Here is a 20,516-nt window from a genome sequence, read left to right as displayed (position 1 = left end):
GAAAATGGAACACAGGATAATGGATTTGCTCTTAAATTCTGTTTTTCGCGTTCAATTATAATGAAATGTCAAAAAATGACTCAAAATCCTATTTTCTGAACATTTCAAAAAATAGGAAATGGAAAACAGGATATCGGTTCGATATTCGTTTTTCCATTTTCCATTTGCAACGAGCGACGGGATATTGAAGACCGCCCCCAACGGCCACTTTTTTTTCGACACATAAATCAGTGGTAGCGGTTCGGTATTATTCAGCGTCTAGAAGAAGAAGACTATACCTTGGCTACGCTCATGCTACACACCTCATCAAACTATCCAGCAGGCACTGGGGTGTAGCTCTCTAGCGACGTGCTCTGCTGCGAAACGACAAGTTTGTAGAGACTTCTGACCGTAATTGTGTGATATTTCCATGTACTGAAGACCTTTTTCTTCTCCGACTGAAACTGAGATGAACTAAGAAAATAATTTCAGGGCAATGCAATCCTCGAGTTCCAACAACTTCACCAATCATAATGTCGGTGAAAACCGTGAGAAAGGAGTTGCGTTTCCCTTGCCACTGTACCAGGACAACAGGGAGAATACTAGTAGTACCAATCATAGCTTTTCGTGGGAGTGGGGGGGATTAGATCTGGTAAATTATTCAATATAGGCCCTTCTCATTTGAAAACTTATTCAGCAATTCTACTTAATTATGCAGACTCTGTTTTGAGTTTGTGTATCATTATTTATGACCAGACAATTGCGCTGTACATACTTCGATCGTTCTAAGTTTTTTTTTCTTAGATGCAAACATCTAAGATTAGATTAACACATTTATAATCATACTCTACACAAAGTATGCACCAAGTGAAATCCTCTGTGGGTTATGATTCACCTTTTTTTCTCACCGCATGTTTCTTTAGCTGCCCCTTCTTTTTATGCTTCTCTTTGTTTAGTGTACGATTGAGATTTTCTTTTTTTCGTATATACAGTATAGGCCTACTAGGCCCCGTTCTCCCAATATGGTATAGTGTTTTTTTTGTTTTTTTTTTTGCATTTGCTAATATTATCATTGTATTATTTTTCGTATGTATGTATAAGCAAGTTATTTTGTTTTCAGTGAAACAAAGTTGAATGTACATGTTGTTTTTATTAAGACAAAAATCCCTTTGAAAATCAGCCATAACTTTGGCTGAAAGGGCAATTTCTTCCCATGAGTGGAAAACGAATAAATGAAATAAAAAATAATAAAGAGGAAAAACTGTCTTTGTTTGATTATATATGAGCGCTTGTGAGTTATCTCGAAGTCACTGTTGGGCATGTATCTTTGATTGAATCAATCAATTGTTCTATAAAAGGTACCTATATATTCACGGTATGTTACATTGAGTTTTCTGTCATGACCAGTCAGGTGGTAGGCCCATTATAGTGGACAGTCCATAAAACAAAATAGAATGTAGTCTCATGGTCCACTTGGTGGTCACTTCTGGACATTCACCATCACATGAAATTGAAATGAAATGATCACATGAAAAAGCAACAAAAGAAGGGGCACCTAAAGAAAATTAATGGTGAGAAAAGAGGTGAATCATAACCAAAGATGATTTCATTTGGTGTATATTTAGTGTATTCATTTGTGAATCTAATCTTATATGTTTGCATCTAAACAGGTGAACATGACTGTAATGAAGTTATTATTATTATCATTTATTCGACAATTGCAAGACAATACAAGTGATAACAAATAAACAAACAAAGCAAACAAAATACTTTAAGGATACGATGTCAGGTTTTCCCTGATGATGAGCTTCCCTATAAGTTGGGAAAAAAGCAATCAAAATCACTATGACCCTCAAGGCCTCTCCAACCAACTGAAGGAAGCACGACAGGAAGTACTTGAAGACACACACATAAAATGATAATAGTAAATAGTAATACAAATGATTTCAAATTGAGCATGTACACCAGGTGAATTATTCTGATAGAAATATCATTGTGGGGAATGGTATTCGTCCCTCCCTCCATGCAAAAAAAGTCAGTCCAGTACACACAAAAAAAGTGTTATCTGAGTACATCTCTCGAAAAAAACCCACAAAAACAGAAATAAATATAACTGCATTGCTAATTAATAATATATTCTTAGCACCCAAATCCTATCCGATGACCCGAAACCTCTGCTCCCCCCCCCAAAAAAAAAAAATCACTGTCAGACAGCAAATGCACGATACCATGTATCATCAATATACCCGAAACCATCTTATATACACACACAAAAAAAAAATGATTTCAAAACTTAAGCTTCATCGTTAACCTGAGACTCCACGACCCAACGCTTTCTCTATGAAAATCCTTATGTGGTAATACAGACACCACTCTGCAATTTACAATATGTATGCACCGAAATTCATCAATACTATTGTGTTTTTGTGAGAATGATAAAAAACCTAAAACAAAAACAGAAACAGTGATATACTGGATCAGTTATATGTATGTCCTACACATAAAATCTGAAACCTAAGAGACAAAAAGGTTGGATCGGAAACAAAACTGAATATCAATCAATCAATCAATCATAAATCAATATGTATAAAGAGAATTTGATTTGATTTGATTTATTTCTGCTTAATTCCGTTACATCAGATATGATTGTGTACAAGTCATTTATGACAAACAGTATATCGACACATAGTTTTTAGTACAAAACAAAACAAGTACAAACAGCATAGGGAACTTTAAACAGAACTGTTTTCAAAATAACCTGAGGCTTGACGGTATAGAGACCCTAAAGGGAAACGCCACTCCTTTCTCACGGTTTTCACCGACATTATGATTGGTGAAGTTGTTGGAACTCGAGGATTGCATCTGAAATTATTTTCTTAGTTCATCTCAGTTTCAGTCGGAGAAGAAAAAGGTCTTCAGTACATGGAAATATCACACAATTACGGTCGGAAGTCTCTACAAAATTGTCGTTTCGCAGCAGAGCACGTCGCTAGAGAGCTACACCCCAGTGCCTGCTGGATAGTTTGATGAGGTGTGTAGCATGAGCGTAGCCAAGGTATAGTCTTCTTCTTCTAGACGCTGAATAATACCGAACCGCTACCACTGATTTATGTGTCGAAAAAAAATGGCCGTTGGGGGCGGTCTTCAATATCCCGTCGCTCGTTGCAAATGGAAAATGGAAAAACGAATATCGAACCGATATCCTGTTTTCCGTTTCCTATTTTTTGAAATGTTAAGAAAATAGGATTTTGAGTCATTTTTCGACATTTCATCATAATGAAACACGGAAAATAGAATTTCAGAGCAAATCCATTATCCCGTGTTCCATTTTCAGTTGAAAATAGGATATTGAGATTTTATTCATTTTCCCGTTGAAATAGCCGTCAGGCGACGGGATTTCCACGCAATATTCGATTTTTCGTCACCAGTTGTCGACCGGTCACTGAATGGTACTTTAATACCCTGATTCTGAAACTTCCGGTTTTGTGGTTTTGGACCCACTCGTAGTTACGGGGGGGGGGGGGGGGGGGGGGGCAGACGCTTAACCTCGAGGTTTCGTAACCTCGAGGTTAAGATTCGCCGTGTGGACACACGTCGTAGTTAGGGGGCAAGAGCTAAACCTCGAGGTTTCCTAACCTCGAGGTTAGGGCCTGCCGTCTGAACGTAACTAATCTTACGTTCCAGATTTATCGCGAAAAATGTCGAGGGGGACCCAAAAAGCCCCCCCCCCCCAGTCTTTTTAGGGTTAATCATGGACAGAATGTGTTGAAAGAACATGCTGAAATTCCAGCTGCATCTGATAACCCCTTTATTGTTCTTGCTCGGATGGTTTACATCCTACGTTTGTCCCTTTCATTGCACAGCTAGCACTGCTTGGTAAAGATTAAGCGCTTCAATCGATCTAAACTTCAAAGTCTCTTTTCTCGGTTCCCACTGTTCCAGAGTGTGTGCTTTCTTTCCGGTATTTAGATGGGTTCAGAAAGTCCATCTGAATTGAGTTATACAAAATTTTAAAGCTGGAAGTCGGCTCTTTCAGAATCTGCCCTTAACTAAAAACACATGTCTAGCAACATTTTGCTGGTTTTGAAATGCAGGGTCACATATATATCATTTCCCTTCAAATCTGGTGTTGCTCTTTTTAGTTGGACCATCTGGTATTATAATAGAAGTTACAGAAAAAGAAATTGGAGTTGCATATACGGTAACTGTTTTACTCCTTAATTGGTGTGCATTGCCTTCCGATTGACACGGAAAACCCCAGTGCATTGTAGACACCGATCACAGTTTGTTTGTTCGGTTTTATTTCTGCATTTTTCATCATTTCGATTCAAAGTAACATCATGACTTTGATTTTTTTTTACATTTCTTATACAAAATAACATCAATAACATTTTCAGCATTGCGAACAAAGGAAAATATAGTATATATACCTAACGTACAAGTTAATTATCAGCAATGATGATACACGACGCCATCATAGGGAATGTTTGTAAGGTGAAAAGATGCATCAGACCACATATCGTAGGTGTGTGCTTGAAATGAAAGTGGCCTGAGGAAGTGGTAGTGGAAAAAAAATGAAAAATAAATGAAAGTTCCCTGGCAAAGTATTAAGTGCCTCGTCTGCAAGAATGCGTGGAAAATGTTAACCAAATCCATATCCAAGTCCCTCGATCGGCTCCCTCTTCACCCATTAGGGCTCACACCTGTAAATAAAATGGAATGTCCCCGACTGCATAAAAAAAAAATCGTACCAAAAATACTAATGAAGAAAAAAATAATCAAAGATCAGGAATGCACTTTGCCCCCCCCCCCCCAAAAAAAAAAAAAAAAAAGAATGAATAGCTGCAGATATTAGGTATGAATTTCTCTTCAAACTGCATTTGGGTTGGAAGATGAAAGCTTTTTTAGGTATTTCCCCATGTAAGCCCATTACACTTTTTTTGCTGTTTATAGTCTGTTTCCAGACCCTTTGCCAACTGTACTCCCTTTTACAAAATGCGCCCTCTGCGGCGACGAATGCCTCGAAGTACTTTTCAGGGCTCACACGGGTAAACATTTTCCCTTAGAGACATGTATTAAGATTCAAAATTCAAAAACTTCTGTAAAATAAATGAAAGAAATGAGGTGTTTCATCTTTACTAACCTGGATAAGTGAGATATTCAAATTCTGTCCAAGGGTTTCCGAAGCCAGACTACGAGTTCTTTTCATTAAAAAATTACCTATTTTCTGTACAAGCACCCAATGAAATATAGTCAAATCAAATTCCATGAGAAAAGCTTTCATCTTTGATAGTCAATATCTGGAGCTATGCATTTGTTGGTTTGTTTGTCTCTTCTTTTTTTTTGAAGACTGAAATTCTGATTTCTAATTATTTTCTTCTTCATTTATTTCAGTATCTTTGATGTGATTTCGTGAATCGGTCGGGGACATTCCATTTTATTTACAGGTGTGACCCTATAGTTAAGGTCATATTTCTTAATTGATTTTTTGAAATCATAAATGTGTTTTTGATGGTATTTGCCCCTACATCATGAGAAATTGCACATTGATGGGTTGTAAAGCTTCTCAAAGGGACACTTTTGAAAATGATGCACATTGATTTTTTTTTTCACAAATAAATCTTGCAGTGTTGATAAGTTCTACTAGGATTAGAGTAACATAGATACAGGCAATTATCCTTGCATAAGGGGGTATCATCATCAACTTACTGTCTACAAAGTATTGTAAAAGACTTTGATTTATCAAATATATCAACTTTATATATTTTGAACTGTTTCAGTGGTAGCCAAAACAAACAAACAAAGAGATGCGAAATTGTACTCATCTACTATGAATATGACATTAGGAACTATAAAACGAAGTTATGTGAGATAACCCCAAACCTACGCTGAGTTTTTGTCTCATTCCCAGTGGTGTAAGTCTCGACAGTTTTTGCCTCCAAATGTAGCTCTCCCGAATAGCGGTGCACAAAATAAGAATGCAAGATGATAATAATGTTCATATTTTATCAAGGATGACTCCTCTGAGGTCACTTTTGAAGGTAGGCACCAAGTAAAGTTTCCTATAGCTATTTATGTGCCATGCGTGGTATAAACCTCCTTGTGTACCCAAATGGGCCTGTGTGCCGCATTAGTATTGGGGTCATCCCGGGAGACCGACATCCATGACAGTCATACAGCCCACTAGTTCCACATTGAAAACAGGTCCATGAGTCATACAGCCCATGAGTTCGACACTATGAAGTAGGTAAAACGTGTCCAGCCAACGAGTTCGACAGATACAACACGGGGCTTAATGACTCGTAGGTGTCGGTCTCGTGACGTGCACCCGCATTATTCTTAGACAGCAACGTAGTCCTGCTTTGGGGAAAGCGTTCTGTTTTCAGCTCTATCAAACTTCTATAGATTTTTGTTACCCTTGACATGGAATGAGCAAAGCTGTGGAGAAATGTCCAGTTTTTCTTTGCTGTGGAGAAATGTCCAGTTTTTCTTTGGTGTAAATTGTATGACAAAATCTATATTGCTTTTTTCTTTCAAATAACCAGTAACTACATGATTGTAAGGCATGACTTTTGCATACAAAACAGTGACAAAAACAGAATTTACTCGCAAATCCAGTAGGGAACATCCTTTGATAGTCAATCACCACATAAAATGCAAGCTACATGTGACAGGGATAGAATCTCAAGAAACGCTTTCATTGTACCGTGGCATTTGGCGATTTATAGGTCGGTTTGGGCTAGTTTCTGCGTTTGAACAGAATTTATGGCAATAATCCGATCGAGTATATAATTATAATAATGAAGTAAAGAAATCTTCATCATAATATAATGTCTAGTACTCTGTATTTCTGAGTTAGGATAAAACATGTGACCCTGCATCACAAACACCAACAAAAAGTCGTCAGACATGGATTTTTAGTTAAGGGCAGATTCTGGAAGAGCAGACTCTAAGCTTTAAAATAATGTATAACTCAAATCAAAATGGACTCTCCTAACCTATCTAAATACTGGAAAGAAAGCACACACTCTGGAAAAGTGTGAACTGAAAAAGACGCTTGATCTTTAACCAAGCCGCGCTAGCTGTGAGATGAAAGGTACAAAAGGATGTCAACCATCGGAGCATCAACAATGAAGGGGTTATCAGAATAAGCTGAAATTGAGCATGAACTATTAACACATTCTGTCCATGATTATGACAAAAAAAGCCCGGTACCATTCATGACTAAACTATTAAATTCCATATGATGTTATACATGTCCTTCGTTTGTTTTGCATCCTGTTCATCGGCAATTATTATTTTCTTGTAATGTTTCCTGGTATTGTGAGCATTGTTTTGCCAACTCGGAAATTGTTACCAATATTGTACCTTTACTCATGATGTAGCTTAGTAGCTTAGTCATAATAAATGAATTTTTGACCAATTTGGTCTCGTTTTTATATCCCTATACTTCTGAATCGAAAATAACCGCTATACAAAGAAGAGCACTACCTTCTGTATGTCCACAGCTGTTCTGTTGTAAACGCGGTGCGCTTAGTCTTTATTCAAGGCAGCGAAGGGAATATCCAAAGGGTTATGATATCCACAGCTGTCACGCGGTGCGCTTAGTCTTTATCTAGAACAATGTACTGTTATCATATCTAAAGTTCCTAATAAAAGGGATTATCTATACTGTTTTTATACTACCCTCTCAACAAATACATCAGTTTTAAACAAAAATCACTCTGTTAATTTACAATAATATTAGTATTTATTATAGTGTATTGTAATGTACCGGTACATTGTTTTTGCATTATCTTTCATTGATGAATGGAGATAAAGCAACATTGGCGTGGTATTAGTGTTTTCACCGTAGCGTTTTCACCGGAAAATGATGAATAATTCAAAAATACTGTAAAATTCACGAGGAATAGCTTTTGTTGTTGCTGCTGTTTTTAGATAAAGGGATATACACTGTATTATAAGCTTTGGATATTCCCTTCGCCGTCTTGAATAAAGACAAAGCGCTGTGCACATCATAACCTTTGGATATTCCCTTCGATGCCTTTAATTAAAGACTAAGCGCACCACGTTGACAAGCCTGCTCAATGTAACGAGCCGGGCTGATCAGAGTTTGCCATCAGCATGCACCAGAACTTATTTGCCCCAACCGTATAACAGCAGACACATAGCGCGTATAAAAATGATTGTAAAAAGTTATTTTTTTTTAATCTATTATATGTAAAATAATCATATTATAAGGATAAAGGCGTAAATATTCATATTTGAATGACGCGCCTCAAATACAAAAACAACAACAACAACAACAACAACAGAACACCTGTGAACATTCAGAAGACATGCCTTTCTTTGTATAGCGGTTGGTCTCGATTCAGAAGTGTAGGGATAAAACAACGAGACCAAATTGGTTAAAAATTCATTTATTATGACTAAGCTACTCATTTGGAAATGCTATCATAGCTTGATAAGCATATCTATGCCTGACAAACAAAATGACACCAAAAAGGTTTTGACACCTCAGGTGGTACCAATATCTGGCCTGGCCCATGGACTAAAAGGGCCGTGTGACAGTGTGTGAGGCAGGTGTTGAAAGAGAGTGTCTCAATACCGAACCCTGATCTTCTGTGTTTTTGTTATAATGTTATGTTTACGGCTTGCTCAGTTTGTAGGTCTATACATGTCATGTCGTATGACGTCGTTTCTTAATGTCAGTATTTTACATGTTTCATTTGTATGAATACTTGTTTTGTAATATTTGTTGTCTCTTTTACGATGTAATTTTATGTGCAATTCAGTCGTATGACTGCGAGACATTAATACTTCAATAAAATACCATTTATCTATCTATATCTATCATAACTGTAGGCTTTGTATACCGTATAGTTTGTGTATTTTGGTTTTCATTGATACCAGTGTCACAAGCCATCAGAAAAAAGTGAGGAAAAAGTGGGAAAACTATGACTGGAGCTGGAGAAGAAATCTTCAGTAAGTGCAAGTTATTTATTACCCAGTTAGATTAATTGAAAATGTTTTCATTTTTTTTTAGTCCTATAATGCATGACAAGCTAATCTGATTTTTTTTTTCTGTGCCCCATTACTACAATGTACAAATACCATTACTCTCTGTTTGAATTTATCCTCCAGAAACCCTTAAAGATTGAATCTGTCTCAAGTCAAAAGATAGAAGAATTGTAAAGACATCTCAAAAATGAATTGTGATGAAATACCATCAAGCGCGGTCATCATTTTTATGGATTATCCCAGACTTGTCAGAGCAATGTCACATATAATTATCTTTGTAACCCGAAAGGAGAACACAGATATACAGATATTTAGGGTCCCGGTTGTTTATTCTTATTTTAAATTTTTATGTGCTGGGCAATGGGTAGCCAGTGCCAACTTTGAAGACATGGGCTTATGCGCTCATCCCAAGAGCAATGTTATGCTGTATTTACACCTTGGTCCCGGTGGCCACGCAGCCCCACTTGCCTTAAAAGTAGTGCACCGTGGGCAGATGAGACATTCTCTTGTTTTACTCTCTTTGCATTCTAGTCTTGTTCATTCCAGTCCTCGCCCCAGTGAATATACAGTCGTAGAGCCATCAGAATGATGCTGTTCTCACGGCATCTGGTCAGGCTATACTATCGATATTTTCCGCCGCGTCCCGCAACAGACCGTCTCGAAGTTTTGTTATGGCCTATTACGTGCTGTCCTGTTTCGTTGCATTCACCCTACTTTATCATGACATACAAGATTCCTCATTAACACTGGGACTACAGTGTCAGATTTTTTGAGTTAAAAAAAAAAAATCTGACACAGCATTGATGGCAATCACGGCCTGTCACGTTTGCCTATCCCGTCTCATTGCGTTATTTCACGTCCATCCAATTTTTGTCCACAGTGACCTGAAAACGTGGCTGCCGTGGTTGCCGGGAACATGGTGTAAACACAGCATAACCAAGTAGTTGGACGGATGTGTACATTTTGAATGAGTTGAATAGAAGTTGAGCACAGAGACTCTACAATGAATCATCTCTACAGCTGGAGATTCCCACATAGACCCCCAGGAAAATGAGAGACTTTGATCGTGTGAACATACGTACCTACAGTGTTATGTGCACTTAGCACATAATTATCATGATAGCAAAGCTCAACTGTCTTGTGCCGCTGCATCTAGGGTCCCCAGGGGAGCACTATAAGCTCTAGTGCTGTAATTGTAGATGTTCTATGATGTTTTCTTTGCTTTGTTTTTGAAGATTTTGTGATAAAACTTCAGTTGGGGGTGGGGGATGCTACATTTTAAGCAGGAAAAGGATACATCTTCAAAGTAGGTCAAGATCTTTTACTGACTTTGAAGTATTTTGTAGCATGGCACCACATATTTGTTAGTAGGATCTTGAGTTATTCAAATTCATTAAATACTTCCGTCAAGATGTTTTCATTGCAACTGCTCGACAAATTGCCCTACATCGACGTAAATAAGCACTAAATTGATCAGTGTTTTGATAGTAGCCATGATAAGAAATCATGGGCGTACATACTCGAGCAGGATTCGAACCTACGATTTCCAGATCTCTGGACAGGTGTCACTAGACCACTTAGCTTCCGTCCGACAGCAAGTGTTGGCTCACTACTAAAAAAATTATCAATTCAGAACTTATTTACGTCGATTTAGGGCAATTTGTTAATCAGGTGTAAGGATCTTGAATTGTTGCTCAAGACATCCGGAGTTATAGTTACTCTCATCTTTTATGATTCATTGGCATCTGCCTCGAAGATATGGAACCGTGATTATTTTGACAGCCGATTTGTACCTTTTTTTCCCCACTGCTCTCCAATGCTCTCTGTGGTAGTTGTGTCACTACGGCAACTGGAAAGACAGTCAGCTCGGGAGAGGGAACGCTCCAAGGAGGCCCTTGCCTCGCAGGTGGAGTATCTAACCCGAGAGACTTTCAAACTGCGTACCAAACTCAGTGAGGCTGAGGCAGACAGGAACCTTCTGATGGTAAGTACAATATATATAGTATGGGTACTGTAAGCAGAGTCATTTGATGAACAAATCATGCCTTAATCTTTTGCAATAACTTCTATTGATTACAGCAAATGATAGGGTTGTAGTAATTGAGCTACATGATTACAAATTTTAAAAGGGGCAAGGGCTAAACTTGCTGAGTTATGAAGCAAAACATGATGCTTTTTTTTCCAATTGTGTATAAACTAGCAGACGTTTTGTAAGATGATGACATCACTTCATCTAATTTGCATACTTGACGTTCGGCAAATAATGGAAATGTTTGTCACAGACTCGTCATTATCTTTTATTTATTTGACTCTTGTAATCTGTCCACTTTCATTAGAACTATTCCCATTTTGTATTCAAATTAATCTCTGTCGTAGCATCACTTCATGTTACAAGGCACTTTCTATTCTGCTCATTATTTTGGGAAACTCATAGGACTGACTGACATGGAATTTTCCATAATGTGCGATACTCTGCCATTCACTCTTCAGTCAAATGTTGGTAGCAAGCCATTGAGAAGAAAGCTCGTGGGGAACGGAATGCCCATTTGCAGGTTTTAGAGCCCTGCAATGGAGATAGTTCGTGATTAAAAAGAAAGAAAGAAATTAATTGATGCAGTCATGCTCTTCGAAGTCATTTTAACCTTTTTTATCACTTTTTTTTACTACTGCTTCATCTCTCAAGATTGATTGAATTATATCAGCACTGTGCCCCCCCCCCCCCCCATTGTGTTCATTTTATCTGTTTGTTTGTTTTTGTTTTCTCCAGGCAACACTGAGACAGGAGGGTTTGCTGGGGAACTACAGGTCAAGGGAGACTGGTAAATCACCACATCTTGGAGATTCAGAGAGCGCTTCTGCTGAGTCTGATAATGCAGAGAACGGGGGAGAGAATGCAGCTCAGCCAAGGGGGGCAGCAACAGGTGGCAGAAAGCAATGCTATTCTACATCTACACAGAAAGGAGGAAGGGGTGAGAGATAAGTCTAGTAAAAAACAAAAACAAAGCAAAGCAAAAGGGTTATTGTGTAGTGTGTCATTGTCTTCTCATTTACATGCAAAGCAGCCCTAAGTAGAATAAAACAAAAATTATAATTATTCTTCATTAGACTACCTGTGTTTTGGACATGTTGTTGTTGTTGTTGGTTTTTTTTTTTTTTTTTGGGGGGGGGGGGTGGGGGCATGAGAGTGAGGGGACGAGGTCACTTTATCTTCACAAAGAACAATGATTTGTGTCGTGCACTATTCCCGTCATGTGCAGTGACAACTTTTCTTTCTGCCCAATACTTTCCTAACTTGTCTTTATTTTTCTTTATTATTATTTTTACTACTGTACAAGAGATCCAGTTATAGAGTTCCAAATCTCAATTGTGCACTTAACTTTAAACTCTTTCTAGATTTTCTGGATCTAGTGTGATATTTTTAGATCTCTGCATTGTTTGTTGTTGTTTGTCTTTTGTGTTTTTGTTTTGTTTTGTTTTTGTTTTCTACTAGGCTGTGATTTAAATTTTACAGGAAGTTAAACAAATTACATGCACATAGAGAGAACTTCCAGTGAAATTGATCATCTGCGGAACCCTTTTGAATCAGAAGATAGTGAATTGTTGTGTATTACAAGATGAGAAGATTGAATTCATGTGTGTTCTTAGTTTAGATGATGTGTAAAAATCTTGTGTCACTTTTTCAGTTATATTCAGCCATCGCCTCTGTGATCACTTTATCCCATGTTTTTCATGGTGATTCGATATTCCCATTCAGAAGGTTTCTTTTTTTTTTTTGGGGGGGGGGGGGGGGGGGGGACCTTTCCAAGGCTATATTTCTTGATATAGATGTTGCCAGCATGGCTACCAAATATTTTTTGCCTTATTCCCAGCATCATTTCACTTGACTGTAAACCGTATCAGGACAATTACCCCCCCCCCCCCCCCCCCGGCCAAATACTGGTTATTGATGACGTTAGAGTAAAGATTAGGGTTAGGGTTTGGGTCAGAGTTAGGATTACAGTTGGTTAATAGTATTAGGGCTATTGTCAAGGGAAGGGTCGGGGTAATTGTCGAAGGGGTATAACCGTAGCTGTGTTAATACAGGTATCCAAATCTTGTTTGACCTCGATCACCAGGTGGACAAAGTCTTTTACGTTATTGTCCAGAGACAGACGTATACACCAGCCACCTGTCGGCCGCCAGATAATAAGCATAATCATGTTCCACTTTTCTGTCTCCCCAGAACCTCTTCACGCTGTGCTGGAGGACCTCCAGAACATCGCTGCTGAAGTACTGGAGGATGAGGATGAAGATGAGGATGAGGAAGGATGAGGTGCTGTCCACAGCCTGGCAGACTAAATGACTATGACTTTGTTATCACATCTTATGTTAGGTGTGTTTGAAGATGCAAACCTTCCTTAAGTTTAGGAAGATCACCAGAATAATAGCAACAACAAAGTTTCTGGTTTGCTTTTGATATTCAATCACAAGGAAGATGATATCAAAAGAAACATTTTAAAATATCTTTAGGGAAAGACAACCAACTGTGCTAAGACTTATAGTTCAACTCTTTATGTGCCACATTCGCACGCCTGATTCAGTCGATAGCGTGCCAAGTTCACATATTATGCTCAAACCTTCACATATTATGCTCAAACCTTCACATATTATGCTCAAACGGACAAACCTGCCCAAACCAATCGATAGATCACCAAATGCCACAGTACGATAAAATCGTTTCTCGGGATACCATTCCAGTCACATGTAGCGTGCATCTTATGCGGTGGGTAACTATCAAGCGGTGTTCGCTATTGGATTTGCGAGTAAATTCTATGTTTCTGTCACAGTTGTGTGCAAAAGTCATGCCTCTACAAATACTCTAGCTACTGCTCATTTGATGTAAAAACAGTAAGAGATTTGCAATGTATCAATTGCATCAACAATTTACATCAAAGCAAAGCTTGACATTTTCTGTACAACTTCATTCATTTCATGTCCGGGATAACAAAATCTATAATAGTCGCATGGATTTGAAAAACAGAATGGTGTTCCAAAATATAACTATGCTGCTGTCTCAGAATACTGTGACACACAGGGGGTTTTCATCATGGCACATATAGAGTTAACTATCCTGAGCTGGCACTGATCAAGAGATCATCACAGTTGTAATTGCTAGTTCTTAAAAATTCATGAGGATCATGAATTTTGTAGATTTTTGGGGCACACGACTATAAAAAAAAAAAGTGATTGTTGCCAGTCAACTTCATTGATCATTCAGAACAAGAATTTGACAGCCTCTCCTTGGCTTTCCTTCATTGTAAAGATCTTGCTTACAATCTGCAGGACGTAACCACCTTGCATGTTCTTTGATACTTTGAAAAAGCTTTGTTCAGTCATGCAAGCAGCACCTTGATTTTCTGAAGATGCAGTCACAGACACAACCATGTTATTTCTGCTGAAAGAAAAGAAAAGAAAAGAAGTTATTAAAGCGTCAGAACTCACAATCTCCCTTTCCTGCCCAGTTTTGTTTTGTTTTCTCGCAAACTGCCTTTAACATACTAGTAAGATTTCTTGAAAAGTGAAAATTGAAAGATTTAATGGCATTAATGGAGTACACCACACACGTATGTCCCCCCCCCCCAAAAAAAAAAGATAAAAGAAATACAGTGTGACTATCTGCAACAATAACCTTAAAAGCAGTGAATCAATCAAAATACAATTCCACGATATGAACCTATACAGGTGTTCATAAGAATAATTAAAGATACCACTTCATGTTTACTCTTCAGTCAAAGCATTTTCTCTTGCCATAATTGTTTTATAAGACTTACCGTATGCAGGGTTTACAAATGTATGAATGCGTATTGTACATTATCAGTGGCGGATCCAGGGAGGACCGCAACCGGTGCAAGCCCCCCCCCCCTTTAATTTTGTAAACGCGCCCCCTCTTTATGGAATTCCTGGATCCGCCCCTGCATTATGTTTTTGTGTGTGTGTGTGTATAAATATATGTATGTATAAAAAGTATATACACTTGAAGATTTTATCCTACTATGAAGAGTGCTCGATATCCTCAAAGGGAGAGCTTCAGACAGAAGTATTGGAACAAGTTCATGCGGTTGACTGCAGGTTCATCCATATCTATTGCAACTCTGAGCTTCATGCAACCTCCATGAGGCGCAATCATACGTAAAATCAACATGTTAACACACACGCACACACACACACACACACACACACAGATATATATATGAGCGCCTGACTTGGCGGATACCGGCGCTATACAAGACTTCATCATATATATATATATATATATATATATATATATATATATTATATATACCCTTCAAAAAAAGTTTGGAAATCTAACTTCAGTTGTAAATGTCTCCACCGGAGCCCACCGGAGGTGAGGGGAGACTAAGGGATCGCCTGCGGCGTCTGTCCGTCCGTCGTCTGTCCGTCCGTTGTCTGTCCGTCCGTCGTCCGTCCGTCGTCCGTCCGTCCGTCAGTCGTCTGGCCGTAACGCTACAAAAACTTCAATAACTCTTTATTCTTGGCTTCAATTGCAATCAAACTTCGAGGGAAGAGGGGTCATACAAAGTTTCACATTTTATCATACATACAGTTCACCTCGAGGTCAAAGCTCAAAGGCAGGGGTCAATGAACTTTAGGGCCCAATGTTAAGTTTTTTTGTTTTTGTTTTCGTTTTCGGAATAGCAAACTTTTGGAATATTGAATCCAGTGAATAACGGACATTCGGAGTAACTAATCTTTGCAAGAGCGGACGTATCAAAGTGCGACCTCAAGCACATTACTAAATCAACACTTATTTAACATGTGTTTTGAAAGTAAGCACAAAAGCACAAACGATCTTTCTGTCTCTTAAAAGTAAACTTAATAAAAAAGGTTTATGAGGCAGAATTGCAAATTAACATTGCCTTCCATTGATAAGTGTAAAGACACCATGTCATGATAAACGGAGGATTTACGTGTTTTTATCAGCCAGTGATACTATATACATAATTTTTGGTCGCTTTTGACGAAATTTTGATGAATAAAAAATGAACAAAAACAGCTCCTCCCGAGGAACTCGGTTTAACGGGAGTGCTCTGGCAATTCTTTTCTCTATGTGTTGGAGCTCAACCCTTCCTCAGTTTCTTCTCGTTTTCATTCTACTGCTTCCACGTTCTTTTGAAACTTTTACGTTTCTTCTTGCCACATGCCCATTACAGACTTCTTCCGTCATTTCACCCTTTTCGTTTTGATATATTCTAAATGTGACTTCGTAGCACTTTTCGGACTTTTCTTTTTCTTTTTGGTCGCAGCATGTTCAGGCTACTTAGGGAATGAGAGAAAACCGTTGTGAAAAGAAAAATTAGATTGTATAAAGGCATAGAATATACAACAATTACAACGAACGTCCGTGATGAAGACCAAAAATAGATGTCTTCTGTTTGAGATGTCAGCTATACCTTACTTAAAAGAGTACACGGGGAGCATCTGTCACTAAAAAGTGGCATTGTTCCTCTATCTCCCACTATGCAATTCATGGACTTATTCTACCAACGAACATCCGTAAGCCAAACGTTTTCCTTTTGTTATTACAGGGAAATTGAATGCTGACCGTGATTCACTTTTGGGTATGGAGAGACTCAGTGATTTATAAATATATCTAGTAACATTAACTCATTGTGCAGTGATATATCTGTAATTATCACAGATTTCCTTTCCTCGGACCGATCGTCCGTGAGCGAAATTTTCAGAACCTATAACAGTGCAAATTGTTTCCAAAACCTCATCAGAAAGGAATTTAAATGCACAGAAATTACAGATTACGCACAATTGCAGGTTCCTTTAACTTGGTTTTCAGTGTTAAGCTGTATTTACACAACAAGAGGGAATACAAGGGGAAAATGTAAGCAATTTTTTAGATGTTTGCTCATCATGATCACATACCGCCTTAAAAATTCTGAAGCTACTGCTCTAAGCTCGTTGTTTACTTTGCAAAACTGTCCTTTTCTTTATTTGAGCTGAAAGTTTAACAAAGTAAGGGACACTTTCAAGACAAGTTGTCCCTATCGGTTGGATTGCTCTTGTCACGGACGTTCGTTCTACCACTAGGGTCATGTTCCAGGACGAATAACTAAACGACAGAGAGCACGTAGCCTTCCTAACTCTTTCAACAATTTGAAAAGGTATTTTCAATGCAAATTATAAGAAATTTGGCACCCTTTCAACATATGTATTTTTCACAGAGGACGTAGGAGGTGGATTTCAGAAAAAAAAAAAATTGTTCGGTTTCCGGTGAATCGTATGGTCCAAAAACTGTAGACGAGCCCCAGTTCGCTCCAAACATGGCATGCAGCCCCTCGGCTAGAGAGCCAGAGGAAAAATGTACCTGTGCCATCAAAGGAAGATGATGCCCCGCCCGATTAAGTTTAATCATCACGGACGTTCTTTTTTTAATTTCTCGGAGGTTCGTCTAAAAATGTAATTTCGGTTCTCATTTGACAAAGGATGGACGAAAACTTTAAACATACATAATTACCATGTGGCTAGATCTTAGTTGATTGCGACACAGAACAATATCGCCAATAACGTTCAATGGGCTACGATCTTTATTAGTAAATAGCGGACGCACGTCCATGACGAAAACTCAGTATAATCTTGCGTAAAAGGTTGTTACGTCCCATGTACAGCCAGTAGACGTACAATTTTTGCAGGATATGTACATTAGGTGGAACACCAAATTTTCTTGTTCATTACAGTTTGGACAACAAATTAGAATTTTCAGCAGCGATAGATATAGAAGCATCACGGACGTTCGTCTGTTTAGGACCTTGATATTTCAATTGTTCTCTGTAATTTCATACGTGCTCATAGAGTTCTTATAATTTTGTGGTACATACCCAGGAATATGTCAGATCCCAAACACGGTCATATAATATATGTCACGTACCTTAAAATGGCATATTATTGGTTTGAAAAACAGAAATTATTTTGAAAATACAGTGTAGCATTTTTACCGTATTTTTGCGCTTTAAGTTCTAAATTTACCACGCTTTGAGATGACATGAAAGAAACTGGTTTCCTACATCATCCTGGTGCGTTCTAAGGAAAAAGAGTGTCATAAGGTGCGAAAATTTGCAATTGTACGTCGTTCAAAATTCTAACCCATATAATATAAATGAGTAGGTTGTCCACGTGTCGGCGTGATTACCAAAAACAAAAATGGAACAAAGTTCACGCTGTATTCACCTGCAGTTTATTTCTGCACACAAATTTTTGAGCGATTCGCTCTTTCTTAAGTGTTGAATCCCTCGAAAATTAGTGTACAGCAATAAACTGTTGGTGAATACAGCATAAATTTTGTTACACGTATATATTATATATATATATATATATATATATATATATATATATATATGCGTGACCGTGCACCTCAAAACGAACATAAAGTCGCACACACTGATTTTGCGTGAGGACTGAAAATAAGTGAAATGGGTCAACCTAGCCGAACTTGACCTTTTCATATTTTCTGAAAGAGCAGGTATTCTTTTACATTATGCTAAGATTTGGTATCATAAAACGGGCAGGAGAGTGTCTTTTTAGCAGATTATCTCGAACATTTTTGGTAGAATAGTGTGATTAGATGTGTCTTTAGAATCCCTTTTTTTCATTTCTGAGGAACCTTGTCCATACTCTTCACTTTCAACTCTAATAACTTTTGAAAAGATAGCGCTATTGCTTTGAAAGTTGGCATTAATTATAAACAGAATATGTTTACGAGGCATGCTTAATTTCAGTTTAATCCAATAATCCCTTCATTGTTGTTTCTCTGGTTGTTTACTTCCTATTTTTGTCCCATTCATCGCACAGCCGGCACGGTTTGCTAAAGATTAAGCGCTTGAATAGACACTGTACTTCAGAGCCTCGTTTCTCAGTTCACACTTTTCCTGACTTTGTGCTTTCTTTCCAATATTTAGATAGGTTAGGAGAGTCCATTTGATTTAAGTTATACATCATTTTAAAGCTTAAAGTCTGCTTTTTCAGAACATGGTCTCAGCTAAAAATTCATGTCTGGCGACTTTTTGTTCGTTTTGAGGTGCAGGGTCACATATATAAATAAATGTATTTACGAATTGTATGTGTGCGCGCGCGTGTGTGTGTGTGTGTGTCTGTGCCTGGGTGTGTTTTGAATATACAGTGGACTCTCATTAAAAAGAAATCCTCGGGACTGGCAGATCTCTTTCTTTATATCAAATTTCCGTTGTAATCGAAATACATGGTGGATAATATTGCGGCCTGAATCATTACTTCGTTGTAACCAGCAGAATCTCGTTATAACCGTATTCGTCATAACGGGAGTGTTCTATATATATATATATATATATATATATATATATATGCAAACATACATCAATGCATACAAACATTCTTTTATACATGCATATCTACACACAAGGTAACACGGTGGTCTTGAAAGTGATATCAGAGAATGCAGGCTTTTAATTTGATCAGCAATAGATCTACTACAGCAAATTCATGAAAAGGATATAGAGATTTCATCTACACAATGTATAAACACTCATGCATACACAAATATTTGTGTGTGAGATAAGTAATAGTCCCCTTGAATTATGCGCATCTGTCAAAGATTCAACATAGTCTTATTTGCAGGGCAAGCAGTGGAGGATCCATGGAGAGGGGGTGCGCATGGGCGTCACCAGGGGGGGTGCGTTGGGTGCGAACGCACCCCCCTTCAGATCAAAAAAAAAAAAAAAAAAATCAGTCTGCGAGCGACCTCAACGGCGGACGCTAAATAATTACTCTTTTCTAATTTTGTTTATATTTTGCACCAGGGACACACACACACACACACACACACACACACACACACACACACACAAAATCAATTCGCACCCCTGTTTCTGGCAGCACTGATTTTGTACATATCTATTAGTATTCTACAGTGTTTACTATTTATCGACCGTACTGTAAATCCGTACGATACGGAACACTTATACACGTTTGCCCCATCCCACATAATCATAATACAATGTATCCGCGATGAAAATATTTTCTTGCCTTTTTTTTAGAATTCAAGAAATCTGTCCAATTATTTCACCCAAAAGCAGTGGCGTAACTACGGAGCGGGGGGGGGGGGGGGGGGGAGGAGGGGGGGTGCGCTCCCCTCCCAGTCCGCTGGTAAAAAAAAAAAAAGACTTACCAAAATAGTATTCCTCAAGTGTTAGTAAACTGCTTTTGAATGAAAGGGTGATCAAGAAATAAGATATTTTTCTATGATTTCTTTTAACCATAATTAGATAGGTATATAGTGTGAAACATTGTTCAAAAAGCCCGGACCCGACAAAAGATTGTGATTCAGCGTGATTCCTGGTTGGCATTCTGCATAGAATTATAAGCAGGATGTGCGCAGTGTACTCAGTACATCCGAACGAAGAGTCGCTACAATGTTGCGCAATGTGATGTAGAATGTACACCTTTGTACCTTACGCTTCGTTATATCAAAGCTA

The sequence above is a fragment of the Diadema antillarum genome, unplaced genomic scaffold, assembly GCF_040938485.1.
Source record: "Diadema antillarum isolate AM-2024a unplaced genomic scaffold, OU_Dant_1.0 seq00001825_RagTag, whole genome shotgun sequence".
Taxonomy (NCBI): Eukaryota; Metazoa; Echinodermata; class Echinoidea; order Diadematoida; family Diadematidae; genus Diadema; species Diadema antillarum.
The sequence above is the reverse complement of the archived record's forward strand: the minus strand, read 5'-3'. Positions refer to the sequence as shown.